Source organism: Canis lupus, chromosome 7 (assembly GCF_003254725.2).
Source record: "Canis lupus dingo isolate Sandy chromosome 7, ASM325472v2, whole genome shotgun sequence".
Classification (NCBI taxonomy): Eukaryota; Metazoa; Chordata; class Mammalia; order Carnivora; family Canidae; genus Canis; species Canis lupus.
The window spans coordinates 36,603,290-36,621,737 of NC_064249.1; the positions used below are offsets into that span (position 1 = coordinate 36,603,290).

Sequence of the window (18,448 nt, forward strand, 5' to 3'; positions counted from 1 at the left end):
AAGTGCAGAGGCAGCCTGACAGTGAAGCAATGCTACAGCAAAGTCACTGCCAGCTGAGGAGGAAGCATGGCCACGTTGGCTATATGAAAGGTCAAGTCTTACCTCAATTACTCCAAGAGAACACTCTGGACTGAATGAGAAGAATAAGCATCACGAGAACGAGGGCAACTCTGGGGAAGTCTGTCAGAGCCTGGCACGGTGACACTTGGAACTGCCTCTGGGACAGCCTGGGCTGGAGACCCACAGATGAGCATTTCCGAATATTGTCACCAACAGATCTGAACACGATTGCCACTCAAGGCAAGTTAATTCTTTTTAAACTAACAAAATGACCAAGAATGCTCTTGAGTCATTTCAAGTTCTTATTTCCTGTTTATGAGGATCTGGAATTTCTGGGTGCATTACCTCTGAATCTGAGTTTACATGAGGAGTCCTTTGTTTTCATTCATCATGACAAAAATAACTAGCATTTGCAAACAGCTGGTGGCAGGAAAAATCTGAATCCTGGGATAAGATTTCTTACTTAGGATGCCTAGCTAACAATCACTTCAAATGCCCAAACACAATAAAGTATGAGGGTTATTCCAGATGTGCAGAGATTCCTGCCATATCAGGATTCCTGTAAAAAGACATTAACTGTACCATATACCTATGTCATGAACAATGGACCTTTACCACTCGAGTGTTACAATTACAACCTTTTTTTCAATTACTTTTATTGAAGATGTTATATTCCTAGGTATCTGCTTCATGCAAGGAAAAATTATTTTCTGTGGAAATGGTAGGGTGCAAGGAGCTTACTTAATATACATCTTACGTGGCTTAGGGGCTAAGTATGTAATCCCTTCAGCTATATGCCTCAATTACACTTATTTTACTGTAGATACCTATTGCACAGTTAATCACCTTCATCCGTATTGTTAACCTGATCCTTTAAATATTCATACTCCCAGAACACATCAATTATTTTTTGCCATTCTTTTTCATTTGAAAAGATCTTTGGAACATGCATGGTTAGAGAAATAATGTATGCCATGTTCCTAGTATTATAAATTATTGTGATTTTTATTCCCAATGACTAGTCGTAACTTGGAAACTCAAAACCAAAACCATAAGTGACTATAAAATGACAATGAAAACAGAGTTCATTCTATAGTTGTAGGCTGCTTGACATTTTCCAGCTCACCCTGATTTTATAAAAAGAAATGACCTTGAAAATAATGAAGCATATCAAGCGGTAAGGCTGCAGTTCACTGAAATAGGACAATATGTTCATGTCTTTACAATGCTGCTAAGCATTCATGAACTAGAAAGAAGTTTTATTGCTCTTTAACCAATTTATATTTGTATTTTATAGGCTTACACATATTCCGTACAAGGCCATTCTAACCTTGTTTACCAGTATCCCTCTGGAAATAAAGGCAACCAGGTCTCAGCCCACTAGCATGGGGAAAAATTGAGATATTGCAAGAGGCAAAGAGCCTGGCTGATTTGTTTTTAGCCTGTGTTTAATTAGAGTGCTCTTAGTAAAAACACAAATTCAGATTAGCTTTTCTCTGCTCAATGTTTATTAATTTTGATGCTCTTTAAAAGGGGAACATGCAAGCATCTTGATAAATATATTTAGCTGCTGTCACTTTATAATAAAGGAACAAGTGCAACAAAAACAAAAACAAAAACAAAAAAAATCCCACAATCACAAACAATGGTGAGATGGACAGAAAATACTTCTGAGACCTGAATGCTGTGGGGCCCAGAGTGCACAACTGCACATGCTCCCTGCACGGGGGATGGGGCCGAGGGAAATCCTGTTCAGCCACACCTTGGGACCGCAGGGCACAGCAAGGCTGACAGGTCCAAGGAAAATCAGAACCTCCAAGGTAAAAACCAACCCGGAAGAAGTCCAAAGAACCGAATCCCCCTAACAAAAGTAACACTCAGGAGGGAAGGCACTGTGGGAGTACAGTCCAAGTTCTGTGCTGCGTCTCTACCCTCCTCCCCACCCAGCACAGTCAGTCCATAACAGGGTCAATGTGCACTTAGTGTGGAGCTGCTCTCTCCCAACAGGTCCCTTTGCAAAGGGCTTGAGGGAGGAAGGTATAAAAAGAAGGCTGCTGTCAAGAGTCGGAATGCTTTGGAGAGCTGACATTTTCAAGTGCTATCAGGTCCAGCTCATAAGCCAAACCTGTGATGCTTAATCCAAGGCAGGAGGTGAGGGAGATTTCTTAGAAAAGATTCTAACTTTCTCCTTAGCATATGCAGGAGCAGCACTGGTGGGACTGGGAGGAAATGTGTTCCACAACCCTAATTCCCAGAGAAGCCCAGAGAGAATGCACAGGGATGGGGAAAAGTTTAGGAAGGAAGCCAGGCCCAGAGAAGAATGTTCCTTGGGGACCTGCTCATTCATCTGCTCATCATAAGTAAGTACCCGCCATGGGCAACTGCACTGTCCTTGCAGGGAACAAGATTAACAAATGTTTCTGGTCACGGGAAGTTTATATTCTTGTACGCAAGTGATAAATAATAATAACAACAGCATCCTCAGGAGAATGATCAGTGCTTTTAGAGAAACATCTATCTATTGGTCCATTCATTCACTCACAACAAACCGGATGCATGATGGGCATCAGGTTCTGTGTTAGGTGCTCAGAGGGTACAATGGTAATTAAAACATAAGCAAAATCTGGGATTCAGCCACACACAGATGGTAAATGAATCTTCAGGAATTAATGAGGTCACCCAGAGAAGACATAGGGAACAAAGTGTGTGTGTGTGGGGGGGGGGGAGTCACAAATATGGCAGGTGTGGTGTCATTAACGGAGAGTATGGTGTCACTCAAGCCAGGGTTCAGCACTGGAGCAGTGTGTTCGGAGAAGGGAGTCACCCATTGTATAGGCACAGTCATAAACTCAAGTTCGAAGAGGAGCCAATATCACAGGATTCAGCAACATGAAGACCAGAGTGGTTCTGATCAAGATATGGACCTGAACACCAGACCACATATTCAGATGAGCCAGCAAGAAGGAAGCGAAGACTGAGAGAGTGAACCTGTTCCAATATTGACTGTGAAACAAGAAAAGAAGCAAAGATAGACAGAGAAAGAAGTCTGGCAGAGGAGTTTTTCTTCTTTCCCTTCCTTCCCCAAATAAAATAGAAGTAACCACATTTAAAGGCTGAAAGGAGACAAAAATGGAGAAAAGACAACTGGTGGAGTGAAGTCCCTAACAGATTAAAAGAGAATGGAATTTAGAGAGGAGGAAGAGATACCGTTTCCACTGAGTATTGAGAGATAGGAGGAAGAAAGATGTTGCTGAGGGCAGGAGTGGGTGGCAACAGGGCTGGGATAGGAAACATGAGTAGGATGGGGTGTGGGGCAGGGGTGGGGAACAGAGTGGGGTGGGGGCAGGGCTGCGGTGGGGAGCAGGGGATCATTAAAAGTTGGAAGAATCCCCTACAAAATGGCCATAAGGCCAGGAAAATTCACAGGCAAGTCTCAGTGCAAATGGAAGAGGCCCCCAGAAACTGTTGACAGGTATTTGGGGTTAGGTTGGTTGACAACTGGTAAAAGTAAATGGGTGGTTTGGGAGGGGGAATGTAGGTTATGTCTGATTATTGAATGTGCTTCACACAGGAATATATAAAATTTGTCCAACTAGGCAGTGAAGAAACACCTGGGTAGCAGCACAGTGATTCACAGATTTTTGAGTAAATATTTCCGGGTATCACTTCGAGCCTGGGCAAAAACCTGCACATGGAGACTTGCCAAATCAACACCCAGGTCAGTAACCTCAGAGCACTGTATCAAAGCAAAGGCATCTGCGCATGTCTGTCTGAATGCAAGAGTTGAGGAATTCTGGGCAACCAGGTTCAGCCTCCAGGACTCACACCTCAGTCACTTGACTTCAGGCCAACTGCTCCATGTCATTTTGTCCCAAGCTTTTATTTTTTTTTTTTAAAGAAAACACTTATCTGTTTTTCCTTTGGCTCCCCTGGGGTACAGTAGAAATGAATCCAGTATCTATTTAAAGCCCAAGAACATCAAAGGCCTGTGCCGCACTGGAAGAATCTTCTGAGCAAGGGTGCCACAGGGCCACACTGGTAGGTCCCCTTCGTGCTTACTGAGAGAAAAGGTACAATTTGTATAGGGCTCTTTCACAAGTGTTTCCCTCACCTGAATCACCTGTTCCAGGATGCGTGACAGAACCAACCCGAATCAGAAGACAGAGAACATAACGCTGTCTGAACATGTGGGCAAGTCTGACAACTCCCTGCTCCCGACTCATCGTGTGAAAAGACATGTTATCCCTCTGCTTACCCAAATGTAAGCCCTTTATTTACTGAGTGTCTGCTCAATCAACACAGAGCCTTCATATTTTGTCTGTCCCTCTGTTCTGTTGATTCTTGGAGCCAGCAGGTTCCTAGAGACTAGGAACCACGTCAACCTTTGTGCAAGGTACATGATAAGTACTCAGCGTAATGTTTGCTGATGCTAGCACTTGCTGAACCTGCTACTGCCATGTGGCACATGTGTGCTCCATGAAAGCCAAGACAGAGACAATAACTGTAGGCTAGAGGATGAGGGATAGCTTAGCCATTTTATATATTTTTAAAATTTTTGTATTGAGGTAAAACCCACGTAAAAATGAACCATTTTTAAATGAACAATTCAGGGGCACCGGGATGGCTCTATTGGTTAAGTGGCCAACTTTTGATTTTAACACAGGTCATGACCCCAGGGCTGTGAGTTCAAGTCTCACACTGAGCTCCACGCTGGATGTGGAGCCTGTTTAAGACTTCCCTCCCCCATCCCCATTCTCGCTCGCTCTCTCTCTCCCGCTAAAATTAAATATATACATAAAACAATTCAGTAGCATGTAGTACATTCATAGTGTTGTGAATGAGGTGGTGCATAATCACCACCTCTACATAGTTCTAAAACATTTTTATCACCTCAGAAGGAAACCCTATAACCATCAAGCAGTAGCTCCCCCTTCCCCTTCCTTCAACCTCAGACTGGCAACCACTAATTTAAATTCTGTCTGCATGGAATGGTCTGTTTGAATATTACATATAAATGGAACATGAAGTATGGCCTTCTGTGTTTGGCTTCTTATATTCTCAAGATTCTTCCATGTTGTGGCATGTATCGGTACTTCATTCTTTTTTATGGCTGAATAATATTCCATTTCAGGAATACAACACAATTGGCTTATCCATTCAACTGTTAATGAACTCTAGGGCTGTTTCTATATTTGGACTATTGTGAACAGTACTGCTATGAATGTGTGTATATATATATATATATATGTATTTGTTAAGTATTGGCTTTCAATTCTTTGGATATACAGTTGACTGTTGAATAACATGGGTGGTAGGAGACCCAACACCCCTCACAACCAGGTGCAACTGAAAATCTGTGTATAACTTTTGACTCCCCAGAAACTGAATTATTACTAGCCTACTACTGACCAGAAGTCTTACTGCGAACAGTCAATTAACACATTTTGTATGTTACATGTATTATATATTGTACTCTTACAAAAAAGCAAGCTAGAGAAAAGAAAATGCTAAATTCTTGAGAGAAAAATACATCTACCATACTGTACTTTTTGAAAAAAAAAAAACACATATAAGTGGACTTGGGTAGTTCAAATCCTTGTTATTCAATGGTCAACTGTATATATAAGAGTAGAACGACTTAGTCATATGGTAATTCTCTGCTTAATTTTTTGAGGAACTGTTGTCCACAGTGGCTGTACATCCCCACCAGCAATGTTCAAGAATTCTAATTTCTCACATCCTTGCCAACACATTCTTTTTCCTTCTTTTTTTAGTATAGCCATCCTAGTGAATGTTGAATGATACCTCACTGTGGTTTTGACATGAATTTTCCTGATGATTAATGATGTTGAGTACCTTTTCATGTGTTCCTTGGCCAGAGAATGTCTCTATGCCAGAGAAATGTCTATTTAAGCCCCTTACCCATATTTTAGTTGGGTTGTTTGTGTTTCAGTTATTTTTAAGCAAGGCACTCTGATACTCCTCTCAGAACAGCCTGCTTCAGGAGACAAGATGCAAAGCAAGATGTTAACAATGTAGTAGTTGAGAGGTTGTACTCTGAAACCAGGCCAGGTGGGTTCACTCCACAACACAGTTGCTTGGCAAAGTTACCTCCCTGAGCCACAAGCTCTTCATCTGTAAAAAGGAAGGTATTAAGAGTAAACTTCATGGATGTGTGGTACATCAAATAATTTAATCAATATAATAGGCTTATAGTAGAATCTGACAAAAAGTTAAAAGCTATAAAATGTTTCAAAAATCAATAAAGTTTAGGGGCGCCCGGATGGTTCAGCTGGTTAAGTGTCTGCCTTCAGCTCAGGTCATGATCTCAGAGTCCTGGAATCAAGCCCCACCCTGCTCCACAGGGAGCCTGCTTCTTCCTTTCCTGCTCCCATTGCTTATGCATACATGCACATGCTCTCTCTCTCTGCCAAATAAACACAATTTTTTTAAAAAAATCAATAACGTTTACAGAGAAAGCACCTCCATGAAATTACATATGTATTCCCATAGAAATGGGAGATGTGGATGAACCTTTCTGCCAGACCCAGCCACACAGGAGGAAAAGGAACTGCAGGGAGCAAGTCACAGTATTTTGCCTCCATGTTAAGTCTACAATGATCCCAAAATACTGAAGAGCACTACATAACACATTGTCCCTTGTAGCTTTTCAACAACACAGGGGAAGCATTCTTATACTATGGCAAGAAGGCAGAACTGACATCTGTGAAAAAATTTTGGTAATACATATACTACACGGGACCAAATCTTTTGCCCCATCATACATTCCATGAAATGAAAAAAGATGAAGAAAGTTTACAGGCTGCTGTATTTTATAATTGTGATTTCTTTGAAATGCCCATCTGTCACTGTGAGTGAGGATAATAAATCATAGTATATGGTTGAAAAGTATCAAGACCCTCTCCATTTTTTTCTGTATACGGAAAAAAATCCAATTGTACGCAGAACAATCATGTCAGGCGATTCACCTGCTCAGGCCCAAAAGTCATAGTTATCATTCAGCCCAGTCTATGCTGCTGCCATTATGCTCCCTCCATACAGTCTTTGGAAAGGAGGTTCAGGATAACATATGACAGCAATCCACTGCCTCTTCTCCAATTCTATCCTATACTTGAAAGATAAAGGCTCTTCCAAATTAGGGATTCAATATCACCTAAAATGGACTCAGGCTCAATTAAATTTCCAAGTTATAATACACAATTTCATACTCATAATGTTTCCTGTCATTTTGCATTAATTTAATAAGGAATGAAATCCTTTCTTCTCTTGAATTCTTTAGGTAGCTTCGGTTTCCTAAAAGCTTAGGTTTCGCTCCCCAATCTCCTCCATCCAGCAAATTTAAACCTTGACATACTAATTAACTTGGATAGCAATCCATGCATCTTCTGCAAAGGATTGATGCCATGGAACTGGAGTCATGGGCAAGTTCATGTTTATTCTCAATAGTGGAACAAATGGACAAAATGAACAGACGAAGTGATCAGAAATAAGTGAATTGAAAGGAAAAATGCCAAAGTTAATTTACCAAGTAGAGTCACGGGAAATCAGTGAAAGTGTTACACAGCAAACAAACAAACAACGAAACTTACTTTCTTTGAAAGACCTCTAATAATGTGATATATGAAATGGGGAAGCTTAAGTGAATTTACTCTTAAAAAAAAATCATGTTCCTGGAAAAAGAAATACATAGAAATAAGTTCTGGATTAGTCATCAAAATGTTCTTTCTTGTTCCAGATCACAGTTAAAGAAGGATGTTTAAGAGGCAGAATTCTATAATGCACAGCACTGCGAATCCCAGTTTGAGTTCCAGATCTGAAGACTTGGCAAGAAACTTCACATCTAAAATGTGCCTATAAGCTCATTTTTCATAGATTACGATTTCCAACTGTAGTGACAACTAAATGTTTGAGGTAGTTTGATTCTGAGAACTATATTGTATTTTGTTCTCTGGCCATTACAGAAAATATAGAAATCATAGAATAAAACAAGAGGAAAAAAGGGAATATGATATACTATGACTCTTGAGAAAAGGAGTATGTTTGTTATATTTCCTATCAAAGGCAATATTTCTATATTTTGTATTATTTTAAAACTAAGAAGTTAACACACTGTGGTATCTTCCCTACTAAAAATAACACAATGATGTTACAGATATCATTCAACTAGTAACACACTATGGTTATTTTCCTATATTATTAGAAATGCTTCATGGCTGCAAGTAACTTCTCTGCAGTTTTACATAGAATGTACTTATCCACTTCCACCTTGCTGAATTTTTCTCTTTGCTACTAAAGGGAAAAAATAGTGCAATTACTACTTTCACCAGACAAAGAGCATTATGAACAATTTTAGACTCTTTTAAACACTTCTAAGTTTGCTTTGTCCCAAAAAATAAATCAATTTACACAATAGTAGTAATATGGGAGTACCTGCCTTACTAAATTCTTACTAACATTTGAACATTAACAATTCTTGTTACTTTCTGTCAAATGGCACCTCATTATTTGCCTTTCTTTGACTATTAGTAATGTTAATTTTTTCCCATAAGTTTATAGGAAAACTGTACTTTTTTGTGGATTCTGTGCGTATTGTATAGTATACTATCTTGTCTATTCATTCTTCCAAATAATCACTAAATATCTGGGACAATGCCTTAAAACCATTTAGTCTGGAAAGCCCATCATCTTTATAATGCTTAGTTCTATCATCTGTGAGCACAGTTCGCCTCTGTAATTAATCTGTATTTTGTTTTGTTTTTAAATATTTTATTTATTTATTCATGAGAGACACAGAGAAAGAGAGAGAGAGAGAGAGAGAGAGAGAGAGAGAGAGAGAGAGAGAGAAGCAGGCTCCATGCAGGGAGCCCTGTACGGGACTAGATCCCAGGACTCCTGGATCACCCCCTAGGCTGAAGGCAGGCACTAAACTGCTGAGCTACCCAGGGATCCCCTGTATTGTTTACAGTCTGTAAATCTTTGTGTTTTCCCTGACCTGAGCTGAAGTCAGATGATTAACCAACTGAGCATCCAGGAGCCCCTCTTTTAGTTTTAATTTGCTTGATTTGCCTTTGCCTATCATTTTACTTTAATCACACTTTAGTTTTTGGGTGGAGGGAGTGTTGTCACTTATGAACACCTTACACTTGACAGGCATCTATTCTAGGAGCTAAAGGAGCACCTGGCACAGAATGGAGTCTCAGCAATTATTAAGTTGTTCATTATAAAACATCTGTCTTTCTCCATCATACTTGCATCTGGTAAGCACCTAATAAAGCGAAACGAGGTTTTCTTTGATCACTAAGCTGTGCTTCTCTGCTGCTCTGAAAATAAGGAATAAGGAATACTCCGTAATATTATAAATTAAAGTATTATAATCCTTTCTAAGTTCATGGAATTATTTTATGGACTGATGGGAATGGGGGTTACATGAATATCTATCAGTATTCAAATGTCATCAGGGGCACCTGGGTAGCTCAGTGGTTGAGCCTCTCTACCTATGGCTCAGGTCGTGATCCTTGAATCCTGGGGTTGAGTCCCACATTGGGCTCTCTGCAGGGAGCCTGCTTCTCCCTCTGCCTCTCTGTGTCTCTCATGAATAAAAAAAATCTTTTTAAAAAATTAAAAAAATATTTATATGTTATCAAATTCTATCTAAATATATATAGTTGATTGTAAATTGCAATTCAAATAAAAATGGGATTGGAGGGAAAAGACAGAAGTATAGCTCATGGAGTAGCTTCCTTGTGGCCCCATGAAGAAGAGATTATTGGCAATACAGACATAAACTTTGATTTTATTCATAAAATTGTGTACAAAATTATCTGATAGTATTTTGTGACCAGTCAACTATCCCTTTGTTGCACCAAAAATTAAAGCTAGTTTTCAAGATGATTTTTACATAAATTATGAAAATAAACTTAGTATTTTCCTAATAATAGAGAAAACAAAACAAAATCAACCAAAAAGTATCTCTCGGTGTTTACCAGTCAAGTAGAATAACTGCTTTGATCTTTGAGATTTGCCATAGAATTACCCACATATTAAACAAACAAACCTTTAAAACTCCCTCACCACCCAAGGATTAAAATACTTTAAATATTCCTCTCTTACTATTCACGTTGATCTACACTTGCCATCACAAAGTATTTCACTTATGGAGGACAACAGGGCATTCCAGCATGAGTATTCACTCAATTTGTGGAAATAAAGTATCCTTCAGTCCCTTACAATTTTGCTCAACAACATATGCGAGGGAGTTTCAAACATTTATTGGAAATACTCCTGGAAAAGAGAGGGCAATTTCCTGGTGTGTGTGATTGTCAAGTGGGAGAATATGTCAATCACCTAATTACCAACTATTCATTGAGGAGGGCTTTTAAATACATTTCAAGTAAAATTAGCCGTGATTCCAAATGTACTATACTGTGTAAAACACAGAATAAAAGCCTTCTTCAAAATATATGATTTATTTGAGGGAGTTTCCTACCTTAAATATGTTCTCCAGGAAAAGCAATTTGTTATTGACCCAAGTTCCTGTGCCTTCCATGTTTCTTTCAGAGTGGATATTTATGCAAAAGCAACAAGATAATGGGAAACAAGTCTTCCAATCTGAACTAAAGTTCCACAAAAACAGTAAGGAGATCGCTCTTTATTCCGTTCCAGTACCCTCGTGCTCATTTCATGGCCTCCTCCAGGTCCCACCATGAGCCCCCTTCCTGGGGACCACAAGTCAATTCTGATTTGTACATGACACCTAGTCTCAGAAACAAAATGTGGAGTTGCAAAACTGAAGAGCAGTAAACAGAATTCGTCTCCATTGACCACACTGGTGAGTACCAGGGAATAAAAACCATTCCTACCTCCTGCCATTGCCCCAGATCCAAAAAGAGAACCAAAATTTGAGGCCATATCTGCCTCATCGGAGACCTTGGCAGAGAGAGAAAACATTCAAATAACAGCACAAACAGCATACAATGTAAAACTGAACTGATATACGGAGAAAACAGTATTTTGTTCCTTTTTTTTTTTATTTTGTTCCTTAAAACAAAAATGACATATACAATCAAATCATCAGCAACTGGAAAACATTTTCAAAGCAAGGAGAATAACACTTATATTTGTCTTTTGTCCAGCATACTAGTAAATGCTGGCTCTTCCCCTGAGGTGATGACATTAGCCACTCCTGAGCCAAAAGAACATATGTATAAGAGACACACATAATGCATAATGCACAAATCCTCAAACTCTATACCATAACCAAATTGGTAGAAATGTAGTTCTCTCTTAATAAAAAGTAAAAGGAAGAGAAATTTAAAATTTTTTCAGACTTATGGTTTGAGTGATTCACTTTTGACCTGATGGTACAAAGATCTATGCTGATACCCATGAGTTGGTCAAATATTTTCATACCAGCAGACACCTATTTATGATATTAAGAAAAAAGTGATTTAAACCTTCATACACTCTGCTAATGTGCTGTTCTCTTCAAAGTGCAGGGAATATTAAGGGCCACCTCTGGGTTATTAACAGAATTTATAACTTCACTGCTTTCTTAAATTAGATCCTATTGCTCACAGTCCTCACCTCGTTTAGGACTTTGTAAATTTACAAAACCAGGAACAAAAATCATCACAATTCATCATTACAAAGGGCAGAGTTGACCCAAAGTCTCTGTGTCAATTGTCTAAATAAATTCTAGACTTAATTCACTATTGAAAAAATAAAAAATTCATAACCACAGCCATCAATGGCAGGCTAAAATGATCTTCCCTAACCTTGCTGAGTTTTAACTGCTCACACACTACTCACCAAGTGAGGATAAAAGTATCTAATTACCATTTATTACTAGTTCTGGGTGCCATTACCCTATAATTTGAAAGGCATTCTTCCTTTTGAGTTGTTCACTTCAGTACTACTATTAAAAATTACTAAATACTATATGTGATAATGCCAGGCTGGAAGTTATATCGAGCAAGAAAAGTATGTTCAATCTACAGAAGAGCTCAAAAAGACAACATAAAATCAGAGATGACAAAGAAGACGAATAAACATCTTCATGGCTGTAGAGCACTGAATGGGCACAGAATGAGCATGAAATCAGTGAAAAGTGGAATCTGAAAAGGCTGTAAGCCTCTTTCCAAGAAGAGCCTACTCCAGAAAATGTCTCATAACCAGACTGGTGTCCATTCCTACTTGAAAATATGGAGAAAAAGAGATAGGAAAAACATGTGGGGTCAGGAGGGGAAAATAGATGATGATAAATGCACAGAAAGCTTGCTATTTCTGAGGATTTAGATAAAACCTAAAGGGGCAATTCAAAAACTGATCTCTCCAATGATATCAATCTCATCCACCACGCAGATTTTCTAAACACTCAACCTATCAACTCTCCTTATGCCAGACTGTTGCTTTCTGCTTTCAAAAGGGATGCTGCCTCCATTTAGTGATGTTTATAAAAATGGCAGCGGTTTCCTATTTGAATGTTAATTACTGTTGTGACACACAATTTAACTTGCTTCAGTAATTTATTCTTCCTTGTAATTAGATATAGTAATTGGAAAATCTTCCAGAATGTAGACACTTCCTAAGGTGAAATGGTCGGAAAAGGGAGCTTTCCCAGAGGATCTCACCTATAAATCTGGGGATGGCTGTTTACCTGGCCATCACTTGGATGAACTAGGCCAGGGATCAGAGACGGTCCTTCTGGAATCAAGTAGGTGTCAACCATACCCTTTAAGAGTTGAATGATTCAAGAAGAAAGCAAAGCACCAGCAGCAGTTTAGAGCTACACTGAGAAGAGTGTGAAAGACAAAACTTGAACGAATCCAGGAATGATGCTACACAGTGCCATTTTAAACCCTCTAGTCTGGGAGCTATTCACACACGGTCAAAGACTCTGTAAAAAGAGTGCAGGACAAAAATACCACTCATGTGTGATGAGTTCTACTCATATTACTTCATTCATGGAAGTGTTTCAGTGCTTGCCACATCATAGGTGCACATATATCTGCTGAGACAAGGAAATGAGGGATTGGAAAGGTAAATGAACAGGAGCATGCAAGACTTGGAAATAACTATAGCCAGTAAGTACTCAACACACAGAACATATCAGGTACCATGCTAAGCACTTTATATCTCTTTTCCTCTCTTTCAATTTTCTTTTCATTGTACCCAAAGCTCTCCTCCCTATCTTTACCTAAAATCCTTTTAAGAAACATTCTATGATGACAATTTCAATCATATACATCAATAGAGAGAATACCCCTTGTACCCATCTTCCAGATTCAGTAATGATGACCAATCTTTCTTCATTTATACCCTGTATTAGTAGTTTCCTATATTATTTTGAAGCAAATCCTAGATATCACATTTCATCTGTCAATATTTACAGGGCTAACTGTTTCTTTACAGGGCTCATTTTTATAAACTTCAATGTAATAATTCCTTAAATACATTAATAAGAATTCCTCAATATGGGACACCTGGGTGGCTCAGTGGTTGAGTGTCAGCCTTTCGCTCAGGGTGTGATCTCGGGGTCCAGGATGGAATCTCACATCAGGCTCCCTGAGAGAAGCCTGCTTCTCCCTCTGCTTATGTCTCTGCCTCTCTCTGTGTGTCCCCCATGAATAAATAAATAAAATCTTAAAAAAAAATAAAAGAATTCCTCAATATAACCAAATATTCAGATACTGTGCCTTTCTCTCAATTGTATTATGATTTTTTACAGTTTGTATAAATTGGTATCCAAAAGAGGTCCAGATATGAGTATTAGTTGACATATCTCTTAATCCTTTTAATTTATAGATTTCATCCTCCATCTTTTTTACTTCAGTTGTGTTTTTTTTTTATTGCTAATGAGAAAAGTTATTTGCCCTGTAGAATTGCCCAATCTAGATTTTTTTTAATTGTATCTCTATAATGTTAAGTCACTCTTCCCCTGTCCTCTGTACTTCCTGTTAATCGGTATCCAGAGAAAGAGGCCAGAGCAGATTACACTTTGAAATTTCAGCAAGAATATTTCACAGGCTGTATACTTTACCAGGAGACATACAATCTCAGTTGTCTTTCTATTGTGATGCCGGCAGCTCACTGCTTGGACCTATCAACTCATCGGGGTTGCAAAATAATGAAATATGACCCTTCTGAATCCTTCCTCATCTGCTCCCTGAACTACTTCTCTACAGAGAGACTTTCTCTTCAACTATTGGTTAATCCGAGGTATAATTAGTAAGAGTAAGCAAGTTGAACACTTGATTCTTTCCGTTCTGGTTCACTAGGTTTCCAAATTATGAGCAGATTCCCTAATATCATTTTAAAAAGAAAATGACCAAAGAGATTTTATTTTTAACTCTGAAATTTCCTTCAGGAGACCCACCTGTGTCAGAAATCCAAAACTGTCCAGTATCGTAGCACGTTTGGAGGCTGAGGTAAATAAAGGCACAATATACTTTAAAACTTATCTGTCTCTTTAAGGGCCTCTTCAGAAAGCAGACTTTTTCTTAATTTGAATATCCCCAAGTAAGGAAGATCTAATAAAAAAATCCTTTGTATTTATTTAAGAATATTAAATATCTAACACCTTCCTCTCAAAGTCATGATGCAGATGCTTGCCTCTGATTTTAGAACCCAGAAGGGCAGAGGAGAATGGGCAGCAATCACTATATAGTTTCCAGCAAGAAACCCTTTGCATATACTCCCCAGAACTGACATAAACAAAGCATGTGATATAAGGAGCCGTAAAGAGATGTGACAAAAGCAACTAAATACCATGCAAGGAACATATTCTACTGTAGTATGAACATCACATGGGTTTTACCTTCTTTTCCTCCTGGAGATAAACTGATCAAGCTACAAAATAAAAACAGAGACCCTGGTCTCCACTTTAGTGGAAAGCAGAGACATGTGCCCTTCAAATTACATGTGGCTATGATGTAAAATATCTGCCTGTTTACAAAATTAATGAACAACTCACATTCTCTCCAGCCCCCAGGGCTGAGAGCTCAGCAGGAGCAGTACATCTGACATTCTATTCACCACATAATGGACTCAGGAAATTCAAGAATAACATGAATTCTATCATTTCATGAATGGCACTCTAGATAACCAAAGATCCCCTCCACACACCAACACAGATGAAATCTCAGAATCTCTGCTCCCTGTGGGTATGGACAGTTTCCTAATTTGTATCATTTTATTTATAAGAGAATTAAAGTTACTGAATAATGAAACACATGTACAGACTGGGATGGTCTGGTTTGGAATCCACTCCCCAATAAGAGTACAAAAGGATGAAGAATACCTATCAGTGAGATACGATATTACTTCTGATAGCCGTGTGCCAAGCATAAGTAGTCTACAAGATGTATCCTCTAGATACTCACACACAATTGAAAGCAGGAAAGTCAGAAAGAGCTGAAAAACTGCATTCTAACACTAGCACACTGGTTTCCTCAATAAATAGCTTAACCACCTTGCACTTTCATTTCTACACTTTATAAAGTATAGATAATGACCTTTGCTTACAACGCAGTGGTATTCTGAGTAACATAAATAATCCTTTGAGATCTTCACAGAAAGCACAATTTTAACCTACTAATGAAGGAAACAGAAAGAGAAACCTGAACAAATTGTCTCAAATACTGACCAATTAGTCCAACTGAAAAGAGAGATTAACTTCTGAGACTCAGAAACATCCATGATTGGTGGCCACTAACACTGCCCTTCTTGTCAACTCCTCCCTACCACTACTCCTTTGCAACTCCTTCTTTCCCCTTTCTCTGGTGGCCGTGGCCTTCCCCCGCACCTCCCCCATCTCTTGCTCCTCTAGCGCTTCCGCCTCCCCAATTTCAGCCTCTTTTTTTGCTCCTTCCCACTGAAATTCCTCTATTCAAGTCTTGCATCATAAACAGAAAGGTGAAACCTGAAGAAACAGAAGCCACAGCTTCACGGACAGGTAGCTCATTAGCTGAACAGCTGGACCTCATGGACATGTGACTGCCAGTAGAACGTTGTTGTGTGCTGCCCTACACTATGTTCTATATGAGACTGTTCACCACTTTTACTCAAAAAGGAATCTGAAGAACTGCTGGTGCATCTCACTGTTCTCCCACCATTATGAAGGGCTTCAAGTCATACAAAAAGATAAAACTGGCCGCATCAACCAGATTCAAACCCTATACCTGGAAGACACCACCGAAGTTCCCAGAGTCAAGAAGCTGTTTTCCAAAGTGACCCTTTCCCTGTTACTCCCCCACAGCGTTCAACATCCCTGGAGGAATACTTTTCATGGGTCAAATCCATATCCTTTCTAAGGTAAGAAACAGCTCTGGATTCTTTTTTTTTTTTTTTTTTTAGCTCTGGATTCTTAAATGCAATCCTGAAGCTCAATGGACAACACAAGGTAGGAAAGGCACTCTAGGAAAACACCTAAGTGCAGGTAGGCATAATTAGCCCAGAGAACACTAGAAACTTTTGTGAAGAGCCTTCTGTTCCAACTCTCCACAGCCTTACTCTTTAGCAGGTCGAGGAATCTCAGCCTCCTTAATTCTACCAATCTTTTCATGCCCCCTTAATTCTACCAATTTTTTCATGATATTTTTGGGTCCTGCTTAATTAAGACCCCTTCAAATTGTCCATGTTCCCTTTTGAAAGATAGAGTCTAAAACAAAGGGCAGATAGATGAAATCCTTGATACAAGAGAAAAGCCATCAATCCTTTGGAATTAGAAAGTCTGCATAAGCCCAGGGCAGTGAAGGAAACCTGCACACAGAAGAGGCAGTATTATGACAATAGTACTTTCAGACAGAATAACTGTAAACTTACATAATAGCAGAAACCAAGGAGGAACCATCAAATAAAGTCTACCAAATATCACCTAGCTTGGACATTCACCATGTAGCTAAACAGGAGAAGGCCTAAGAGATAAAAGCCAGAAATGTCTAAACTAAATCCTTTAAATATTAGCCAAGTCAGGAAAAAGCAAGATGAGGGAATTAGGGAAAAGGTAAATTCCTTTTTCTACAAAGTAAAGAAAGAAAATTAAATGAAAATCCCGACTGAGCTCATAAAGTGTGTTCAGAAAAAAACAGTAGTTGGGTGTGGGTTCTTGGTATAGAGTCCTGAAAATAATACAGCTGCTAAATTGCAAGCACTAGGGAGGTGAAGTACTAGCTCAAAAGATTATGAAAATTGAGCTTTCTAAACTGAATCTGAAAAGGAGAAAGGTAAAAAGAGGTCAGCTCATCATGGACAAGGAGGAAGTTTCTATTATTTGGCTGGCTGTTTTAAATTAATATCCTGGAACATTAGCAGGTTAAAAAGCCCTATAAAAATGACAGAGACAAAAGCAAATGGAGTAGAAACAACAGTGTTTACACCTTACTAACACAAAGGTATTACTAGAAGAGTTTACAAGGTGCTAATATGACATACATCAGAGTCAAAAGGCTAGCTTTAATAAATAATGAGAAAAGGCATGGGGCACAGAAGTAAAGCCAGAGGACTTGAAATAACTCCATCTATGCACATACTAGATTATTTTAAGCCAAGTAAGCTACCCCAGGATCCATGAAAGAGTGTGTTTTGTGATTCTCTAAGAGGCAGTGCATCAAACCAGTAAATAGGCAGCAAAATGGAAAAACCAAGAGTGAGAAGAATATAAAATACCTATCCTTTCTGAGATACTAGTAGGCATGCTCAAAGAATCCAAAGACATGCCTTTGACCCAGAGAGGTCCCAGCCTTTAAATTCAAAGTGAAAGAAATGCAAGTGCATTGCCCTTTTTTCTCCTATTGGGAGATACATGGAGGTAACAGTTGAGAAATCAGATCAGGTGAGTACAATGGGTCAGTATAATTGATCTTCTCTATGTCCACACACTTTGGTAGCAACGATTTCATCAAGGCTGGCTGGTGTCCTCAGCATTCACCTGGCCTCCTCGGGAGATAGCATTTCCTGTCATCCCCCAATCTGTCCCGTAGATGTGCGATTCCTGCTTTTAATATCACACACCTGTCACAGACTGAATATTTATGCCTCTACACAGTTCATATGTTTAACTAGCTGCCAGTGCAGCTATATTTAGAGAAGGTGCTTCTATGGAAATAATTAATGTTAAATTAGGTTATAATAGTGGGGCCCTGATCCAATAGGAATTAGTGTCCTTTTAAGAAGAGGCCCCAGAGAGCTTCCTCTTTCACCACAAGCACACACAAAAGAAAGGCCATGTGAGGACATATCAAGAAGGCAACTATCTATAAGCCAGAAAGACAGTCTTCGTGAGAAATCCAATCAGCTGAAACTTTAAACCTGGATTTCTAGGCCCCAGACTGTGAGAAAATAAATTTCTGTTGTTTAAGCCACCCCATCT

General features: G+C 39.0%; 1 protein-coding gene and 2 long non-coding RNA genes across 9 annotated transcripts in view; 1 reads left to right on the forward strand and 2 right to left on the reverse strand.

Annotated features, from left to right (window-relative positions):
• The window catches only part of SMYD3 (SET and MYND domain containing 3), a 794,127-nt gene that overhangs the window by 468,110 nt on the left and 307,569 nt on the right, over positions 1–18,448 (reverse strand). The window lies entirely within an intron of this gene.
• The window catches only part of LOC125755429 (uncharacterized), a 94,876-nt gene continuing 80,418 nt past the window's right edge, over positions 3,991–18,448 (reverse strand). The window contains exons 2-3 of the long non-coding RNA XR_007411988.1: positions 5,983–6,195; positions 3,991–4,118 (exon numbers count right to left, since the gene is read on the reverse strand). This is a non-coding gene — a long non-coding RNA (uncharacterized LOC125755429). The remainder of the gene's footprint in view (positions 4,119–5,982; positions 6,196–18,448) is intronic.
• LOC118355168 (uncharacterized) lies at positions 4,008–10,540 on the forward strand. The gene is made up of 3 exons (XR_004817078.2): positions 4,008–4,098; positions 4,190–4,321; positions 7,817–10,540. It is a non-coding gene; the product is annotated as an uncharacterized LOC118355168 (long non-coding RNA).